We start from the raw sequence: 19,167 nt of genomic DNA on the forward strand, positions 1-19,167 counted from the left end.
TCTATGAAGAAAATTCCATTAAGTGATGACTAGAATGTGAAAGATTTTTCCAGTGCTCTCTCATATATATAAAATGAGCACGGCAAATCCTCTCTGGCAGTCAAGGTGGAGAACATTCTTAGAGTTCCACAACTGTGGTCTTGAACATGGTCTTAGGAAAAACAAAATGAAGAAGTTGGTTTCCTTCTTGATTTCCAACTGGAATTTAAAGAGGTTTCTCTGAGAGCTCATGACCTGTAGAATTGCTTCTCAGTTCTCCCGGGATTTGGAACTTTTCTATTAGCATGATTTTCATGACAAATTTCATGTGCTTTTTCATTTTGTTCAAGTGTTTACAAAGCTTTATGTCCCCCACCATAAAAGACTCCCCTGCCCCTTTTTAAAATCTTCTTGTGTTTCTATGTGAAGATGCATTTACTTTCCTTGATGCCCTGGAAAGGAACACTGTGCATGCAGGGATAGAATATAGGGACCAATTGTAAAAGGAAGGCAAGATGCCAGGGTACTTATTACATGCAAGACTGAGATCTGAGACAAGGCAACATCAATCCACCAGGACAATGTGTGTTGTACCGGGACTGGGGCAGCAACATGTGCTTGTTAAAGAGACACATTTCTGCACACATATGTTATGTGTAACTTTTGTGTTACTCAAATTGTTAATTGTTGTGTTTTCTGTTTTCCCCTATCAGAAACTGATTTTGAGATTCTTTGACTTTAACACGGAAACCACAATTTTGGAGATTAAAATAATTTTCTTTTTTCATTTTATTTGAAAATAAGTTACTACTGTTCTGTTGTATAAAAAAGAACATGGTTTTTTAAAACTGAATCTTGAAGGGAAAATGGGACATAGCACCTCAGGCCCCTTTTTGACAGGATGACACTAAAAGATTTACTTCTTTGCAGAGTCTTTCTATGAATATCCTACCTTTAAGAATAACCTTCTTTCATTTTACTTCAACACCTTTCATTCATTCTCTTACGATAGTTTGTGAAGCAAGATGATATCCGTTCTTTTGTGTGCTTCAGCCTGAACCAGGAGATAGTCTAGCAGAGAGCAAAATTCCAAAAACGAGAATTTAAGTTTTCATACAACATGGAAATCTCTAAGGCTCTGTCCCACACTGGCATTGAAAGCCTTGAGCTCCACGTAGATCAAACATAAACCCAAGAAACATAGACAATGAAGGAAAACACAGTTGTGTTCAGAACACGTACTGCTTACCATGGATGCAAACTTCAGGATGAGTCAGCCTGACCAGCAAGTCATGTGTATATTTGAAAATGATAGCATGGAAGGCATAGAAATATTAAAAAAATAATGGGAACACTCTGAGCCAAAAGCAAAAAAAAAAATGTTATTTTTAGTGAAAGCAAGACAAGGAAGCATAATCAGGTAATGAAATAAGGAAAAACCCACAGTGAAAGGATGGGCAGAGATCCTTGGTAGGAATAAATAGTAGTTTGGAATTGGGGAACTGTATAAGATTTTAAGCAAAATCATGATTTTTATCTGACTCGTGATGTAACAAAATATATTTCCTAAATAATTTCATTCTTTAATCTTGAAATCAAGTATCAACTTCCTTCTGGTTTCTAGTTTCTTAAAATTTTCACATTTTATATTGGCATTATGTTTCTATAAATTATTTTGATAACCAGAGTAACTATAAGATGAATGACTATAAATGACTGTTACATTGCCAAAGAAGTAAAAATTTTGGAATGAATTTCACCACACTTAGGCAAAATCAGCATAGAATAGAATACAAAGCTAAAGCAATAACTCTGGTAAAGAGACTTCTACAAAATTCTGTTAAATAAATTGGAAAAGATGAAAACCTTATATAGATATCTTTCAGCATTTATTTATGCTCCTGCTAAATGTTTTGTTTTCTTTACTCATGTATCATTACTAGAGTACCTAATGAGGACTTCAGAATTCAAATAAAAAATTAGTCTATTTCAAGTTCATGAATCAGATAGGAATCTGTGCTGGTCACTGCCATCAGTCCAGAATAATATATTATGTGATAGTATTTCAAATTTTGGATTTATAGATTCTTAAAGTAACTGAGGCAATTAGAGCAGATCCTCATTTTTTGAGCTAGCACTTAGAGATGAATGAACTGGTTAGGGTTTGTTAGATGAATGGACCTCTGTGGCATGGAAAGTACATGATACCCCTACTTTAAGAACAGACAGATGATGGAGAAGAAAAAAGTAGTGAAGGACAGGTGCACTGGAATGCCTAAACCTTCGTCACACACCTGGTCTGCTGCAGATCATTCATATTGAAGACCCTACATCTTAATCCCACAGGGATTTATTACAACAGTGAAATCTTATCTATCTCCTACTATGTTTACTCTGGGGAAGAAAACTATTATCATTAACTCTCTTACTTTGGGCCTGGCCAAAGAAAAATAGAAAGATTTAACATTTTTATTCATGTTACTCAATAGGTGTTTTATTAGTGTTGATGGGCTAAGGAAAACTGATTTTTACCGTAAATAGATTTATTCCAGAAGCCACATTGCTACCTAAAATCAACCAACTTTCACTATGAGAATTAAATATAAGCTGTATAAATTTGAATGATCTCCTTATTGACACTTGTAGAAAAAGGATTATTTTCACTTGGGTACAGAGAGCCCCAAAAATGAAAATACTAAATAAATTGAAATATCATCTTTTTTAAAGTTTCTTTCACTCTCTGGTGCCACTGAACTTCCTCTTTAGGGCTGGGAGAATTAGCTTTCTACAGTCTCAGTTGGTCCTGGTTTTGTTGGTTAGGCCATATGTCAATTCCCTTTGATTGAACTTGAATAAGAAACACTCATTGTTGAGACACTCATGAAATCTGCCTCCTCTTGTTCTTGAAAGTTGCTTGGTATGAGGTGGTGTTGACTGGAGAGGAACTCACCTTAGGCAGCCATCTCTGGGCCATCAAGTTCTACCTGTCATGAAATTCAAGAAAGACTAAGCCTGTACAAATGGTAATGAACCCACCTTAAGGAACAGGGTCACAGCAAACAGGAAACCTATAGTGAAATTTCCACTAATGTTCTTCTGAATGTCCCTCCTGTGTTCCAGCTGGTTTTTCTCTAGCATCACTGAGATCAACAGCCTAAATCAAAACTTTTTCTTACTTGAAATACTGAACAAGTATCCATCTCTAATTTCTAAGATAACTTTGCTCATCCCTCCACAAAATCTTTCAAAGCATGGAGTCAATGGACCACAGTCTGAAATGCATTTTTTTTTCATTTAAAAATTATTAGATCTTAAGGAAGCATAAAATGCAATTATCTTCAATTTATATAATAAAAGATTGACTTTCCACCTTGAGTGGAGGCCTGAAAAGATAGTGAAATCATCTCCAACCCCACAGTAGTGATTTTTCTATAGAATTGTATTACCACTTTAGACATAATGAGGGTCCCATCAAGTTTTTTGTTTAAGACCATTTTGAATTTGTTACTAATTACATTATTTTTATAAAATTTAATACTTTTGTTTTTCATCAGAAACCACCACCAATCTCTTCTACACATTCCTCATGGTATTTTTCATTTCCATATTCCTAAAAGTATAAATCAAAAGTCTGAGCAAAGGGGTTACATAGTATATAACATTCCAACCATCTTGTCAAAGGAGAAGGCAGATGGAGGCTGTGCATATGTCAATATGCATGGAACAAAGAACAAAACCACAACACAATGTGAGGTCCACAGGTGGACAGAGCTTTCCTCAGCATTTCAGCACTGTGTGTTCTCTGAGAAAGCAAGATGACACCATACGAGACAAGCAACATGGTGAATATTATACCCAGATTGCCCCCTGTTGACAACCACAAAAAATACAAAGATGTGTCAGTGCATGCCAGCTCCAGTAATGGGTACAAGTCACATAAGAAATGATCAATGATATTGGGGCCCACAAAAGGGCAGCTGGAAAGTAAAGAGAATCTGGATAATGGAATGCAAGAAACCCCCTGTCCAGGATACCCCCACCAGAATGCCACAGAGCCTCCAGTTCATGATGGAAGAGTAGTGCAAGGGCTTGCAAATGGCCACATAGTGGTCAAAGGCCATGGCTGTGAGGACAATCACCTCTGCTCCACCAAAGAAGTGTTGGGCAAAGAGTTGAATCATACATCCATTATAGGAGATGATTTTCCTTTCACAGAGCAAATCTGTAATCAACCTTGGGGCCATGGTATAGAAATACCAGAAAAGACAGGATCACCCCAGGAAGTACATGGGGAAGCCCAGCAGTGCAGGACTAAGGATAATGGTCATTATAATCAGTATACTTCCCCAACAGTCACAATGTAGACCAACATTCTCTGAACAATAATATTCCGGAAGAAGGCAGCAAACTTTCATAGGAAGACTAGTATGGCATTGGTACTGGAGTAATAAAGATTTCTTATTAGAGAACACATATGAATATGGGGAGATTTATGTATTAATCAAAATGTAATTTTTTTCTCTCAGAAGTTGAGTTTTGAGATTCCATACTTTAAAATTTAAATCAAAATACTAGAGGTTAATTTTTCACTTTTCATTTTTTCCTTTCTATTTTTGACCCTATTGGTTTGTTGCAGATGTATATAATAGTTGAGTTCATTTTGACATAATCATGCATGAGTAAAACTTAATTTACTCCATCTCAGTCCCCTGTATTCTTCTTTCTCTTCTCCCTTCCTCCCCATATTCTATTTCTTCTACTTTATTGGTCTACCTTTCACTCATCTATGTATATTTAATTTGGGAGACAGATATACATAAAGGGGGAAATCACAGTGGTATGTTTATATCTGCAGTAGTGTAATTTCATCAAGTCATTCTGCATTTCCTCCCCTTTCCCTTCCCTTCTTCTTTTTTGTTGGGTAAAACTCATGTATATAGCTCATTTTATTATCCATTCATCTGTTTTTTGGTTACCTGGTCTGGTTCCGTAATTCAGCTATTTTTAATTGTGCTGCTATAAACATATATGTGACTGTATCACTAGAGTATGCTGACTTATGTTCTTCTGAATAAAAGTAAGGGATGGGATAGGTGGGTCATATGGTGGTCCCATTCCGACTTCTTTGAGGAATCTGCATACTGTTTCCAGAGGGGTTGTATTAATTTACATTGCCACCAACAATGTATGAATGAGTGTACTATTTTTCACCAGCATTTATTATTATTTATACTATTATTATTCTTGATAATTGCTATTCTGATTGGAGTGAGATGAAATCTCAATGTAGTTATGATTTGTATTTCCTGAATGCTAGGGACACTGAACATTTTTTATATATTATTTGGCCATTTGAGAAATGTCTGTTTTATTCTTCAGCCCAATTGTTGATTAGGTTGTGTGTGTGTGTGTGTGTGTGTGTGTGTTGTGTGTTAAGCAATTTTTAAAATTCTTTATATATTTTGGATATTAATCTCTTGTCACAGGACTCCCTGCAAAATTTTCTCCCATGAAGATAGATAGGCTCTATCTTCATGCTCTTTCTCAAGCCTTTTGCTGTGCTGAAGGTTTTCAATTTGATAACATCCTTCTTATTGATTCTTGGTTTTAGTTCTTCTCTTTGGGGGTATTGTTAAAGTCTTGAATCCTGAGACAATATGTAGCTTTGTTCTAGCAGATGCAAAGTTTCTAGTCTAGGTCTTTTATCCACCTAGATTTGACTTTTGTACAGGGTAAGAGTTAGGGATCTAGTTTCATTCTTCTACCTATAAATAAACCAGTTTTCCTATCTCTATTGGTTTAGAAGGCTATCTTTTCTCAAACATATATTTTTGGGGCCTACTTCAAGTTTGAGATGACTGTGTCTATGTGGGTTTGTCTCTGTATCTTCTATTTCATTCCCTGATCTTCATGTTGTTTGTTTTGATGCAATACCATGCTGTTTTTGTTACAATAGCTCTATATTATAATTTGAGATCAGATGTTATGATGCTTCCAGCATTTTTTTTTTTTTTTTGGTTATATTTGTTGTTTTGTTTGTTTGTTGGGGTAGTTGGGATTGAACTCAGTGTCACTAATTACTGGACTACATCCCCATGTATGGGTGTAGAATTTTGTCAGAGGCTATTTCTACATCTATTAAGATGATCATTTGATTTTTTATGTTCATTCTATTTATGTAGTATATTACATTTATTAATTATGTTATGCTAAAGATTTTTGTACCCTAGTATGAAAACAACTAGTTCATGCTGCATAATATTTTGAAATTATAGTTGAATTTGATTTACAAATATTTTTTGAGGATTTTTTTCATCTATGTCCATCAGTGCTACTGGTCTGCAGCTTTCTTACTTGAACTACCATTATCTGTTTCTGGTATCAAGGTGATACAGGCCTCATAGAATGAGTTTGAGAGCATCTCCTCTATTTAATTTCAGGGAATAATTTGAGATCTTTAAAGATCTGATAAAATTAAACTGTTATTTGATCAGACCTTGGTGGTAGGAATAGGAAGGAGACTTTTTAAAATTTTTTACAGACTGCATTTTTGATTCATTGTACACACATGGGGTACAAATTTTCATTTCTATGGTTGTGAATGATGTAGATTCACACCATTCATGTAATCATATATTGATTTAGGGTAATGATATTATTCATGACTTATAATTGGTCTGTTTAGGTTTTCTATTTCCCTTTGGCTCTGTTTTGATAGATCATATCACATTTCATCTTGAAATGTGTTCATTTCCTCTAGATTTTACAACCAATTGGAATATTTATTTTCAAAGTATTCCCCAATAATTCTCTGGAAAAAGTGGTATCTCTTATACTATTCCCATTTTTCTCTCCAGTTTTATTGATTTGAATCTCCTTTTATGTTTTCGGTTGTGGCAAGCAGAACCCAGGGCTCAAGGTTACGCCATGTGCATCCAAAGACGGCGACTGGCAGAGAGCAAACAGCATTCTGATTATGCATGGAGAAAGGCAGAATGTGTTTACAATTGGCTGTATGATAATCAGTTCAGCTACCTAGTGCGTGGACAGATATTCTTTACATGTATGCTCGAGCAAGTGATTGCTTGACCTTTAACAGTATTGGATGGACATATCTGGTTACAATTGCTTATGCATAAGATTGCTTATATATTGAGGGTGTTATTTGAATAAAGGGGAAGCTGCTTGATGAACTTTTGAAGTGCATGTGTCTTTTGTCCTGCTGGTCGGCCGTAAGCATGAGAAGCGGCAGTTTTAGGTAAGTGAAAAGAGCAAGAAGCCGCACCGAACCAGTTGGAGCAAGCCAGGCAAAGAAGCCACGGTTTTCCTCCATAACCGGAGCCGCTTGAAGCAGCCCATCAGCGAACAACAGCGTTCCTCGGTAATTGGTGGCCCGGACTGGGATCAAACAAGGATCGAACTGGAAAATGGTAGAGCGCTCAGGTATATAAAAAACAGTTTTGCTAGTGTAATTAACGAGAAGGTTTCCCTATTTGAGGAAACGGTTACCTTAAGGTTTTAACTGAAGGTTCCCCAGAAAGGGAATATTAACAGAAGATTCTCCTAGAGAGAGAATATATTGAAAGGCTGTCCCAAGAGACAGCAAAGGATGTCCCATAACAAATATGTGTAAATTAATGTTTGTGTTACCTTTTCTTGTTTGGTTTCTGTTTTTTGTTGTTATAGTGTTGTGTACATTAGTTCATTTTTGTCTGACTTTCAAAAAACCAAATTTTCAAAAACAGTCAAGAGAAGGGGAAAAGGTATTAAAAACTGTAAAAAAAAGAACAATCAAGTCAAGCTTCTAAAGAGAAAGTAGATGTTCAGACCTCTGTGCCTCCGCCAGAGCAGTATTAACTCCAGAGATGGGAGTACAACAAATGCCAACTTCAGTTGTCGGCCCATTACATAAAGGAACAGTGGGACTAGTTCTGGGGAAGAGTTCTTCTGCTTTAAAAGTATTAAATATTGTCCATGGAGTTATAGACCCTGATTTTACAGGAGAAATAAAAATCCTTGCTTCTTCACCAAGAGGTGTAGCAATAATAGCTCATGGTGATCGCATAGCACAATTGTTTGTCTTACCCAGTTGCTATGATCAATATCCATCAAAAAATATTATTAGGGGAAATAAAGGGTTAGGTTCTACTGGCCAAAATATGGTCATGTTTACATGGGGTTTAAAAGATAGGCCTATGACAAAGTTAGTGATAGAAGGCAAAACTTTTGAGGGCTTATTAGATACTGAGGCTGACAAAAGTATCAAAATTACAGAATGGCCCAAAGCCTGGCCACTTCAACAGGCAGATAAGATTTTAAGGAGATTGGGTATAGCTTCCAATCCTAACAAAAGTGCAGCCATATTAAAGTGGAAGGTGGTTGAACAGGAGTTATGTTCTGATACTGCCCAACATAATGCAGTTGGGGGCAATCCTCAATGGAATCTAAACATGCTAATAGGCCAAGAACAATATGAAGGGCAAGGTAATCAGATTAATTTCCACCCCGGTGTGTATCAACAAATTAACCCTCAACTTTTAATCTATCATTATATGGATGATATTTTTCTAGCTCATGAGGAAAAACCTGTCTTAGAGCAATGTTATAATTCCTTACTAAAGTCACTGGAAAGATGGGGCTTACATATTGCCATTAATAAAGTACAAATCACAGACACCAAAAACTTCCTGGGATCTATCATAAATACTACTATGGTTAAAACCTCAAAAATTATGATTCAGGTGGATGAACCTAGAACTTAAATGATTTTCAAAAACTTTTGGGTGATATTAATTGGATTAGACCTTACCTTCATTTATCCACCTCAAGTTTGGGCCCCCTGTTTGATATTCTTAAAGGTGATTCTGACACTCTTTCTAAGCGAGTGCTTACCCCTAAGGCTCGAACAGCCCTCAAGCTTGTTGAAACAGCTATGGAAAAGGCTCATCTTGATCATATTGACCTAACTAAGCCTTTATCATTCATTGTCTTGGCCACAAATAAGTTACCCACAGGAGTGTTTTGGCAAAAGTGTCCTATTCTATGGGTTCACATGAATTATGCCCCTAACAAGGTCTTAGCCTTGTTTACTGAATCTGTGGCAGAATTAATCCTTAAGGCATTAAAAGTATCCCTTTCCACCTTTGGATCACATCCCTCGACTATCACTACTCCATATACTACTGATCAGATACAATATCTTATTAATAATTCAATTTCATGGGCAGTAATCTTTATTAGTACTTCTGCTGTGTTTGACAATCATTTGCCATCTGATCCTCTTCTCCAATTTTGGATCAACATCCTATAATTTTTCCTAAAGTCACCCAAAAAGAACCTATTACAGGAGCTACCCTTATATTTACTGATGGATCAAAAAATGGTACGAGTGCTATTACTATAGATAATGTTACAGAAACACTGTTGTTTAATACTCTATCTGCACAACAAATGGAACTATTAGTAGCTATAGAAGTATTCAAAACCCACCATGAGCCTTTTAACCTATTCTCTGATAGCAAATACGTTGTTAATGCTATTCAAAATTTAGAATTAACTGGTATGATTTCCCTCACCTCCACTATTACTAAATATTTGCAAAGTTTACAAAAACTTATTTGGGACAGAAAAAATCATTTTTTTATTGGGCATATTCGGTTTCATACTGGCCTTCCAGGTAATTTAAGTTTACACAATGATTTAACAGACATGGCCACCAGAGACCCATGCATCTTCAATACGCTTGAAAATGCAAAAACTTTTCATTCCAAATTTCACGTAAATGCTTGCACTCTACGCACACACTATAAAATTACTAAGGCAACAGCTCGGGACATAGTCAAGTCTTGTGCTAAATGTGTTACATTTATTCCTAATCCCTCATTAGGAGTAAATCCAAAAGGGCTTCAGCCCAATCATATTTGGCAAATGGATGTAACTCATTATTCAGAATTTGGAAAACTACAATTCATTCGTGTGTCTATTGATATCTTTTCAGGATTTATTATGGCTTCTGCTCTTACTGGAGAAAAAACCAAAGATGTAATAACACACTGTTTACACTCTTTCTCCATCCTAGGAGTTCCCAAAGAAATTAAAACAGATAATGGTCCTGTATATATGTCCCAGGCCTTTAAACAATTTTGTTCCACCTTTGATATTCAACATATCACAGGAATTCCCTATAATCCTACTGGACAAAGCATTGTTAAGTGTGCGTATTTAATGTTTAAAAACATGCTTTATAAACAAAAGAGGTAATAGGGGCATCATTCAGATCCCCTAAGACAAATTGTCCGCTGTCTTGTTCATTTTAAATTTTTAAAATCTTAATTCTGAGGGCCGATCGGCTGCTGACCATCATTCATTGCCTAATAAAAAGCATCTACCTCAAGTGCTCTGGAAGGACATTCTATCAGCACAATGGAAAGGCCCAGATTCAGTATTAATCTGGACCGGAGGGTCTGTTTGTGTTTTCCCACAGGACTCACAATCGCCGATTTGGGTGCCAGAGAGATTGGTCAAGGCCTCAACAGAGACCCCAAAACAGGAAGAAGATGAGGAGACTTCTCCTGATGGTGCTGGCAAATTCTTGCCAAATTAAGGGAGGAGACTCACGTGAACTGTGGGGGATAGTAGATGTGGCCCCATCCTGGAACCCTTACCAATTCCTCTATTTTATTTCCTCCTATTTTTACAACATTTGACCACATTTCTGCAGTCTGCTGTGCTATAGGAAAAAGAATGGTTTGGGTTTTTGTCCAGGGGAGGCCTCTTGTGTGTTGTATCTGTCCTGTGCATATACAAAATGCATATACATCCACGCAGAAAAACAGCCGTTATTGGCCAAGCTCTCCTCGCAATTGATGCCGGCCCATCTCCCCAAGCCTGTTTAAATATGCTGGACCAGTAGCCAATGATGGGTAAGATTCATGGGGAGCTCATACCAACCTAAGACAGGAAATGAGGGCTAGAGCCTCATTGTCCAATGACGGGTAAGGATGTTGCTCTGCCATGGACAACCTAAGACAGGCACAGTCCCTTTTATAAACACAAAGGGGTAATTGTGGTGGGCGAAACCCAAGGCCCAGGGTTATGCCACGTGCATCTAAAGATGGCACTGGCAGAGAGCAAACAGCGTCCTGATTATGCATGGAGAATGGCAGAAAGCGTTTACAATTGGCTGCATGATAATCAGTTCAGCCGCCCAGCGCGTGGACAGATATACTTTACGTGTATGCTCAGGGGAGTGATCGCTTGACCTTTAACAGGATTGAGTGGACATATCTGGTTACAATTGCTTATGCATAAGACTGCTTATATATTGAGGGTGTTATTTGAATAAAGGGGAAGCTGCTTGATGAACTTTTGAAGTGTAAGTGTCTTCTGTTCTGCTGGTCGGGCCGTAAGCACAAGAAGTGGTGGTTTTAGGTAAGTGAAAAGAGCAAGAAGCTGCACTGAACCGCTTGGAGCAAGCCAGGCAAAGAAGCCCCGGTTTTCCTCCATAACCGATGCTGTTTGAAGCAGCCCATCGGCAAACAGCAGCGGTTCTCGGTATTCGGTCTTTCTTTTAACTTTAGCTACTGGTTTATGAATCTTCTTTACTTTTTCAAGCTAATTTATGTTGCCTTGATCCTTTTTATTATTCTTTAATTTGTATTTCATTCATTTCAGTCCCAGTGCTTATTACTTTTTACCTTATACTAGTTTCAGAATTGCTTTGTTATTTTATTTCCTAAGACATTAAGATATATAATTTAGGTTTCTGATTTGAGAGTTCCCTCTCTCTTTCTCTCTCCTCTCTATCTGTCTAATGTAGGCACTCACAACTCTAAACTTCCTTCTTTTCCTTATTAGCATTGTCTTTGTTGTATTCCAGAGATCTGGATGTTTTGTTTCCAATTTTGTTTAATTCTGAGTATTTTTAAAATTTTCTCTTAATTTCTTCAATGACCCATTCATCATTCCAAATTATGTTGTTCAATTTCTATGTGTTTTCATAGTTCTAGTAGTTATTTTTATTATTTTTCTAATGTCATTCAATTATACTATGAAAAATCAAAGAAATTATCTCAATATATATATATATATTTTTTTTTTTGCAATTTGCTAAGGCTTGTTTTATCATCTAGTGTAAGATAAATTGTGGAGTAAGTTCCATGGGTAGCTGAAAAAAATACATTCAGTTGTTAGGGGGTAAAATATTCTGTAGATGTTTGTTCAGTCCAATTTATCTATAGCACAGTTTAAATATAACAGGGCTCTGCTGATTTACTGTCATGAGAGAGATGCAGTGATATCCCCTATTATTATTGAATTGAGAGTCTATCAGTTCCTTAATATTCAATAAGGTTTATTTAATGAAATTTGGTTCCTCAATATTTGAAGCATAATCTTTTTTGGATTATATCATTTCCTTATATGTAATGACCTTTTTGTCTCTTGTGAATACTTTTGTCTTGAAGTCTATTTCTTTGGATATTAGAGCATACACTTCTAGCTTTTAGATTCCATTTGCATGAAATATCATTTTCCATCCTTTCACTTTGAGTCCGTACATATGTTTGCCTGTGAAATGTGTTTATTGGAGACAAGATACAAAATTGAGTCTTGTATTTCAATATAATCTGCTAGTCTATATATTTTAATTGGCTAATTAAGATCATTCATTTCCATTGTTATTATGGAGAGGTATGTGTTATTTATTATCATTTTGTTTTATTTCTAATTTTTTAATTACTCCTAGTTCTCATTTACTTATCTATGTTTCTAATATGGTTTATTCTTCCCATGTTCTCTCAGTGATTTTTATCTTCTTCTTCTGTGTATAGAATTCTTTTAGAATCTTCTGATATGCTGGCTTAATGGTCATGAATTCTTTCAGTTTGTGCTCATCTTTCTCTTTCATTCAATTCAGAAGGAGAGCTTTGCTGGGTATAGTTTTCTAAATTGACTTTTCCTTTCTGTTGAGGTTTGGAGTACATCAATCCATGTCCTCTTGTTCTTTGGATCTTCTTCTGAGAAAGCTATTACTTGTCTGCTGGGTTTGCCTCTCTAAGATTTTGTATTTATCTCTTGAAGCTTTTAGAATTCTTTCTTTCTTCTAAATTCTTGGCATTTTAACTATTCTATGTCATGGAGAAGTTGTTTTCTTCTCCTATTTGAACTTCTATATGCCTCCAATAATGGTATGTCCATATCCTTTCTGAGATCAGCTGAAAAAAAAATTTGTTATTATTTTTCTGAATAAATGTTCTAGGTCTTTAGTCTGTTTGACTCAAGGCCTCTCTTTCCTAGAGGCTTATGACTTTTTTTAAATTTTGAATTCCCTTGGTTTAGTCAGAATCGACATCAAACTTTCCTCGAGGCCTATGATTATTTTATTTTTAATTCCCTTGGTTTAGTCAGAATCGGCATCAAACTTTACAGTGTTATAATGCCTAAATACTAATATTTTCTTACAGAATCATAGTTTGAAATATTTACTTATAAAGTTAATAACTGTCTTTGAGATTAAGCATTTCACATAAAATTATTTTTCCACACACATTTATATTTAATTATTGCTAAAAATAAGATGCTCCCACATTTCTCCAGTTTTCATCTGAACATAAAACTTAAGATGCAGGTTCTAGTACAAATTTTCTAGTTAGTCATATCACCCTGGACAAGCCATTTAATATCTCTGCCTTCAACAGCAATGGTTATCTTACCTTTTCTTAACCTGGCTTCTAAATATGCAGACATAAGATTATGTGGTAACATTTTTCTAAAGTTATTAAACACAAATAAGGTAAAATTTTTTTCATCAGTATCAGCTATTTTCTAATATTTGACTGATATGCTTATAATTTAATTAAAGTAAAAATTGCAATCATTTAATACTACAAAATTCAGTATACAGGTGAAGTAAAATAGCTAATCTAGTCATAAAAATAAATCCATTCAGTGAAGTATGACTATAACAGGCAAAATCAAGAACATGTTTAAAAATTACTGAAAGTTCTCCTTGCCAAGGTGTTTAACTATATTCTTCCAGGTTCTTCCAGAGTTGAAATGAGCTAATTATCAGAGGCATGACCAATGTATCTGAGACTTGGCAACACACCCTTTGAATGGCTCTGGAGGGAAAGGGGAGGCAGCGTCCCAATCACTGGGTTCAGCATTGATGTGGGTGGTTCTGCATTTGTTTTATCCAGGATCAGGGTCTTGCTTACAAATTTGCAAAACTCAGCCTCTGTAGACTATATATCTAATATTCTCCTCAACTTCCTCTCATCTGGATTGAACATAAGCAATTTTAGAATTTTAGTAGTAGCCCTATCAGCCAGTAGACTTATAGCTGGGTCCCTCTTTGGTGCAGGTAGAAGATTTATTTGCTCTTGCATTTCCTTGGTGTACAGTGTGAAGCACCAATAACTGTGTTGATCAAAAGACTTCACCTAACCTTCCTCTTGTACAGGTCTAGATGACTCCAAAAGTTCCATGGCTTCCCTGGGAACCTGTGAGTCCTCAATTATTGCAGAGGAGCTGGTACAACAATGTCATCTACCTAGTGGAATACTCTGTGATGTATGTGTTGGTTTTACTTTGAATGCATTCTGACTCCTTTAGTTTGTTAGGACTAGCCTATGTACATGGATAGTAGATCAGGTCTATCTCTCTTATTCTTGCTGGGCATTGCTTTTTGCAGGCTTTAGACTTATAGCAAACACACTGGCACAGGGAACAGTTCTGTTTTTTCTCACAAGGATTTCTTGGTGAGCAGGAAGAATTACTGTGAACTCAAGTTGATATAAGAGGAGGATTCAGGTGGTTCTAAAAATTCAGTGACTGATCTGGAAACCCATGGGCACCCTTGTATTGAAGAGAGGTTGGTGTCAGAGCATCCCCTAAGCAGCAAGCAGACTGAGTCTAGTCAGACATGGAAAGGGCCCTTTGTATGCACTTGGGAGTCTTCATGATTTAGGAGGAGCATTGTGCTCCTGGGCAACAGATTGGGCTTTGTTCTCTTCCCTCTGTTGGGAAGCAATGTTTGCAGACTTAGGCTTGCAGTAGTTTCATTGTATAAATTGTTCCAGTGTCTTCATAAAGGCTCATTTCTCCATGATATTATTTGCTGTTATCTCCAGAAGAGATGAACAGGATTGTTTTCTTACGATGAAGGCTTAGGGATCCCCAACAAGATTGTTTCCTGACACAGTTCTTCATGTATGAATGGAAAAGTGGAGTATTTCCCACACAGTTCTATGTAGTTTAGGGTTCAGCAGAATCCAGACTGATTGCCCCTCTGGTACTCTTTCTGTCATAGTTTTGTCAGTGACCCTTCCCTGTAACCTGCTATTGGTTGGGGTGCCATTTTGATCAGTTCAGACCTGATCAAAAATTTCTCACTCTTCATTCTAGTAAGCATAGGTTCTGAGTTTCTCAAAGATAGCTCTAAAAGTGATTGGAAGTGGTTGAATTTGGTGTATATGTTGCAAGTTGATTCCAGAGGATTCCCTGATAGACTGGATATTAGATGTGACACAGATCAACCAAATGTGTCATTAATTGACAGAAAATGTTGTAGGTAGAATAGACTTGGGGATAAGTGTAGATCCAGGAGTACAACCTTGGACTTATTCATTTTGAGAAATTATCTATTCCAGGGATAAAGCCATGGAGAAATTTGGATTTCCACATCATAGCATTGAAAAATAATTCTAGGCTGGAGATATTAGTTTGAGAATTTTAGTCTTGTTAAGAGAGTATGTCAGAAAAACTCATTTAAAAATTGCAAATGGATTTTATTTCATAGGGTGAGAGATGAGCAATGGTTATTCAGTTTAATGACATAGGGGTCATTTGATATTTTTCCACACAGATTTTCAGAAAGGATTAGATAATGAAGCATGATTGAAAAGCACTTGTAGGTAAATAGGAAAGAAATGAGAGACAAGCACTATAGAGATCTCTTGAGTTTTGCTCCAGAGGACACGGGGTAGATCATGACGCGGGGTCATGGGAAGATTTTTTTCAGATAATAGATCACTTGTTTTCAAGTTTCCCCTTCCACATTAACACTAATAAAATGCCTACTGAGTATTGTAGGCATAAATACTGATTTTTTTCTGTCATTTTCTTTATCAACACTGCTAGTTTCAAAGTAGTAGAGTCTTTTTGATGCCAGTGCTCTGTTTTAATTCAGGAATACAAATTAGACCAAATTTAAAAAGTTAAAAAAGCAAAAACCTAATACCATTGTCTCCCAGGGCCTGGCCTACCTTTCCTCTCTCACCTGGTACCACAGCCCCACCCCAACTCAGTGCACACTCTTCACTTCAGGGACCTCTCTGCATAACATTTTCTCTTCCCATGGATATGTCTGAGGATGGTTCTTCTCATCATTCAGATTTCAGCTTACATATTTCCCTCAGAAAGCCCCTGGCCTACCTCCATAGAGCTGCCCAGTCACCTTTGCACTACTGCATTACAATTAGCCAATCTTGTGATGGCTCTATGAGTTTTTATTTTCATTTTCAATAGTTGTCTGTTTCTTGCACTAACATAAGGGATTTAACATTGGTTCAACAATGGTAAAGGACACAGCCATCGCCTTGTCTATGGGGTAGGTGACCACAGGCCTCACATACAAGAAAATACATGGCACAAAGAACAACACCACCACCGTGAGGTGGGAGATACACGTGGAGAGGGCTTTGTGCCTCCCTTCAGAGCTGTAAGACCTCAGGGAGCAGAGGATGACCACGTAGGAGGCCAGCAGGATGAGGAAGATGGTCACACACATCCCCCCACTATTGAGGATGACGAAGACACCCAGGACATGAGTGTCCATGCAGGCCAGTTCCAACAGTGGAAACAAGTCACACATAAAGTGATCAATGACATTGGGGCCACAGAAGGGTATTCTGTACATGAAGAGAAGCTGTATTGTTGCGTGCATGGATCCGCCCACCCAGGCCCCTCCCACCATCAGGCAGCACACTCGAGGACTCATGATGCTGCTGTAGTGCAGGGGCTTGCAGATGGCCACGTAGCGGTCACAGGCCATCACGGTGAGCAGGATGATCCCCACACCTCCAAAGAAATGCTCTGCGAAGAGCTGGGTCATGCAGCCCTGGAGGGAGATGGCAGTGTTCTCGGAGAGGGAGTCCACGATCAACTTGGGGGCAATGACAGAAGAGTAGGTGACATCCATGAGAGATAAGGAAGCAAGGAAAAAGTACATGGGAGACTTGAGACTCTGACTGCACTTATGGTCACCACGATGAGTAGGTTTCCCAGTACTGTGACCACATACATGATTAGAAACAAAACAGAGAGCATTCTCCTCAGCTCTGGATTCTTTGTAATGCCCAAAAGGATGAATTCAGTCACGTTGTTTGGATTCTCCATTGAATGTGAGCTGAGGACAGCATGTCACTCTGCACTGGAAAATCTGCAGAAGGACTATCATTTTTAATTAGCAACCACTAGGTGTGCGGGACATTTTTGGCATGTTGTCTTATATACCCTCTCCCTATTTTATCTGAGGTGCTCTAAAAGCAGTATCATTCTGGAATTGAAATAATTGAAACATGCATCAAATCTAAACAAACCAACTCTTACATTAATCAAATAAAAAAATACCTAAAATTAGTATCAAAATTTGGCAGTGGAGAACATTGTGTGCTCCTGGTTCATGATTTCAGACCTTTAAAAAGTAATTGTCTTAAATTCAGTCAGTTACCATGAAGGCTCCTACATCAGAACAAATACAGCAGCTGAAAAAAAATCACTTAAATATAAATAAAATAAGGTTATTTGAAATTATTTATAATTAATTAAGATTAACATATCCATGTTTATTTCATCATCTTGAGAGATGTATCTTTGATAACATAAGAGGATAATATTAGGAGATAATGAGTGAGAGGTATTCAGGAAGTTTCTACACACTCTGAGCAAGGTTTTTCCTGATCTGAATTTTTTAAAAATAAAAATTCAATAAAAAATTGTTCATTTTGACTACCAAAATGCTAACAGTTTCAACTTCATCATGAAATAGTCAAGTATCCTCAAACAAACCACCCTGCTCCTCTCTCCTCTACTGGACAATAGCAATAGTACAAGTGGCCCAGCTGCCTGACACACAAAATCAAGAGCACAGTCATTATGAACAGTTCTACTAGGAATGAATCAAAAGAAAATGGAAATAATCAATGTTGGCATTGTTTTTAAGCAGCATCAACAAACACAAATAAACTGGAAATTGGATTGGCATAAGAATAAAATATGTGTCTTAAAAATCAAGCTGTTTATGAGTTATACCTACTAATATCACAATGAAACTGGTTCATTCATGTAATCATTTTCAAAACAAGGTTGGTAAATACTTTCAGAATCATAAACTTGTACTAGTAACCCCAATCTTAAAAATTTATTCTAAGATTGAAATGGCATGGAAAACCTTTATTACAGAAGATAATGCACTATCATATGAAACAGTAAATTTATCTAAAATACTCAATAAGACTGAGCTGTTTTTGCAAATTAGACTATTACACACTAATTTCACATAATGCTATGAATAATGAAAGAATTAATAATGTGAGGATAGAAAAGGTAAAGCATTTTTCAGAATGATATGTGTGTGTTAGCTACTAGGAATTGAACCCAGGAACACTTTACCACTGAGATACATCCTCTGTCCTATTTATTTATTTATTCATTTATTTTGAGACAAGGTCTTCCTAAGTTGCCCACACTATTCTTAAATTTGTGATCCTTCTGCCTCACTCTCTTGAGCCTCTGGATTACAGGTGTATGCCCTTTGTGCCTAGCACAGAAGAAAATTTCTAATACTTTCCCCCATTTGTACAGATATAAATAAAAAATTATAGGTTTTAAATTTACAATGCAAATTGTTTACCATTTGAATATTATTTAAAATTGCACATAAATTTAAAAACACAGCACCAGAGTCTTCCTTTAAACAGTTCAGAAAGGAAATAAGAGGGAGGGGGTGTGAAAAATCATGGAATGAGACAGACATACATGAATGATTACACAAATGGTATGACTGTACATTGTGTAGAGTCATAGAAATGAAATGATGTACCCCATTTGTGTACAACAAATCAAAATTCAGGGTGTAAAAAATAATTAATTAATTAAATAGTTTAGAAAGTACATGAGGTTTGAAGA

General features: G+C 36.6%; 2 pseudogenes across 2 annotated transcripts; both read right to left on the reverse strand.

The window, feature by feature from the left end:
- Positions 1 to 3,552: 3,552 nt before the first annotated feature.
- On the reverse strand, positions 3,553 to 4,223 carry LOC306639776 (olfactory receptor 4C15-like; annotated as a pseudogene). The gene has a single exon. The product of its transcript is annotated as an olfactory receptor 4C15-like (transcript).
- Positions 4,224 to 16,522: 12,299 nt separating this feature from the next.
- On the reverse strand, positions 16,523 to 17,376 carry LOC306639777 (olfactory receptor 4C6-like; annotated as a pseudogene). The gene has a single exon. The product of its transcript is annotated as an olfactory receptor 4C6-like (transcript).
- Between the last annotated feature and the right edge of the window lie 1,791 nt (positions 17,377 to 19,167).

Source organism: Sciurus vulgaris (assembly GCF_902686455.1).
Source record: "Sciurus vulgaris genome assembly, chromosome: 11".
NCBI classification, from domain to species: domain Eukaryota; kingdom Metazoa; phylum Chordata; class Mammalia; order Rodentia; family Sciuridae; genus Sciurus; species Sciurus vulgaris.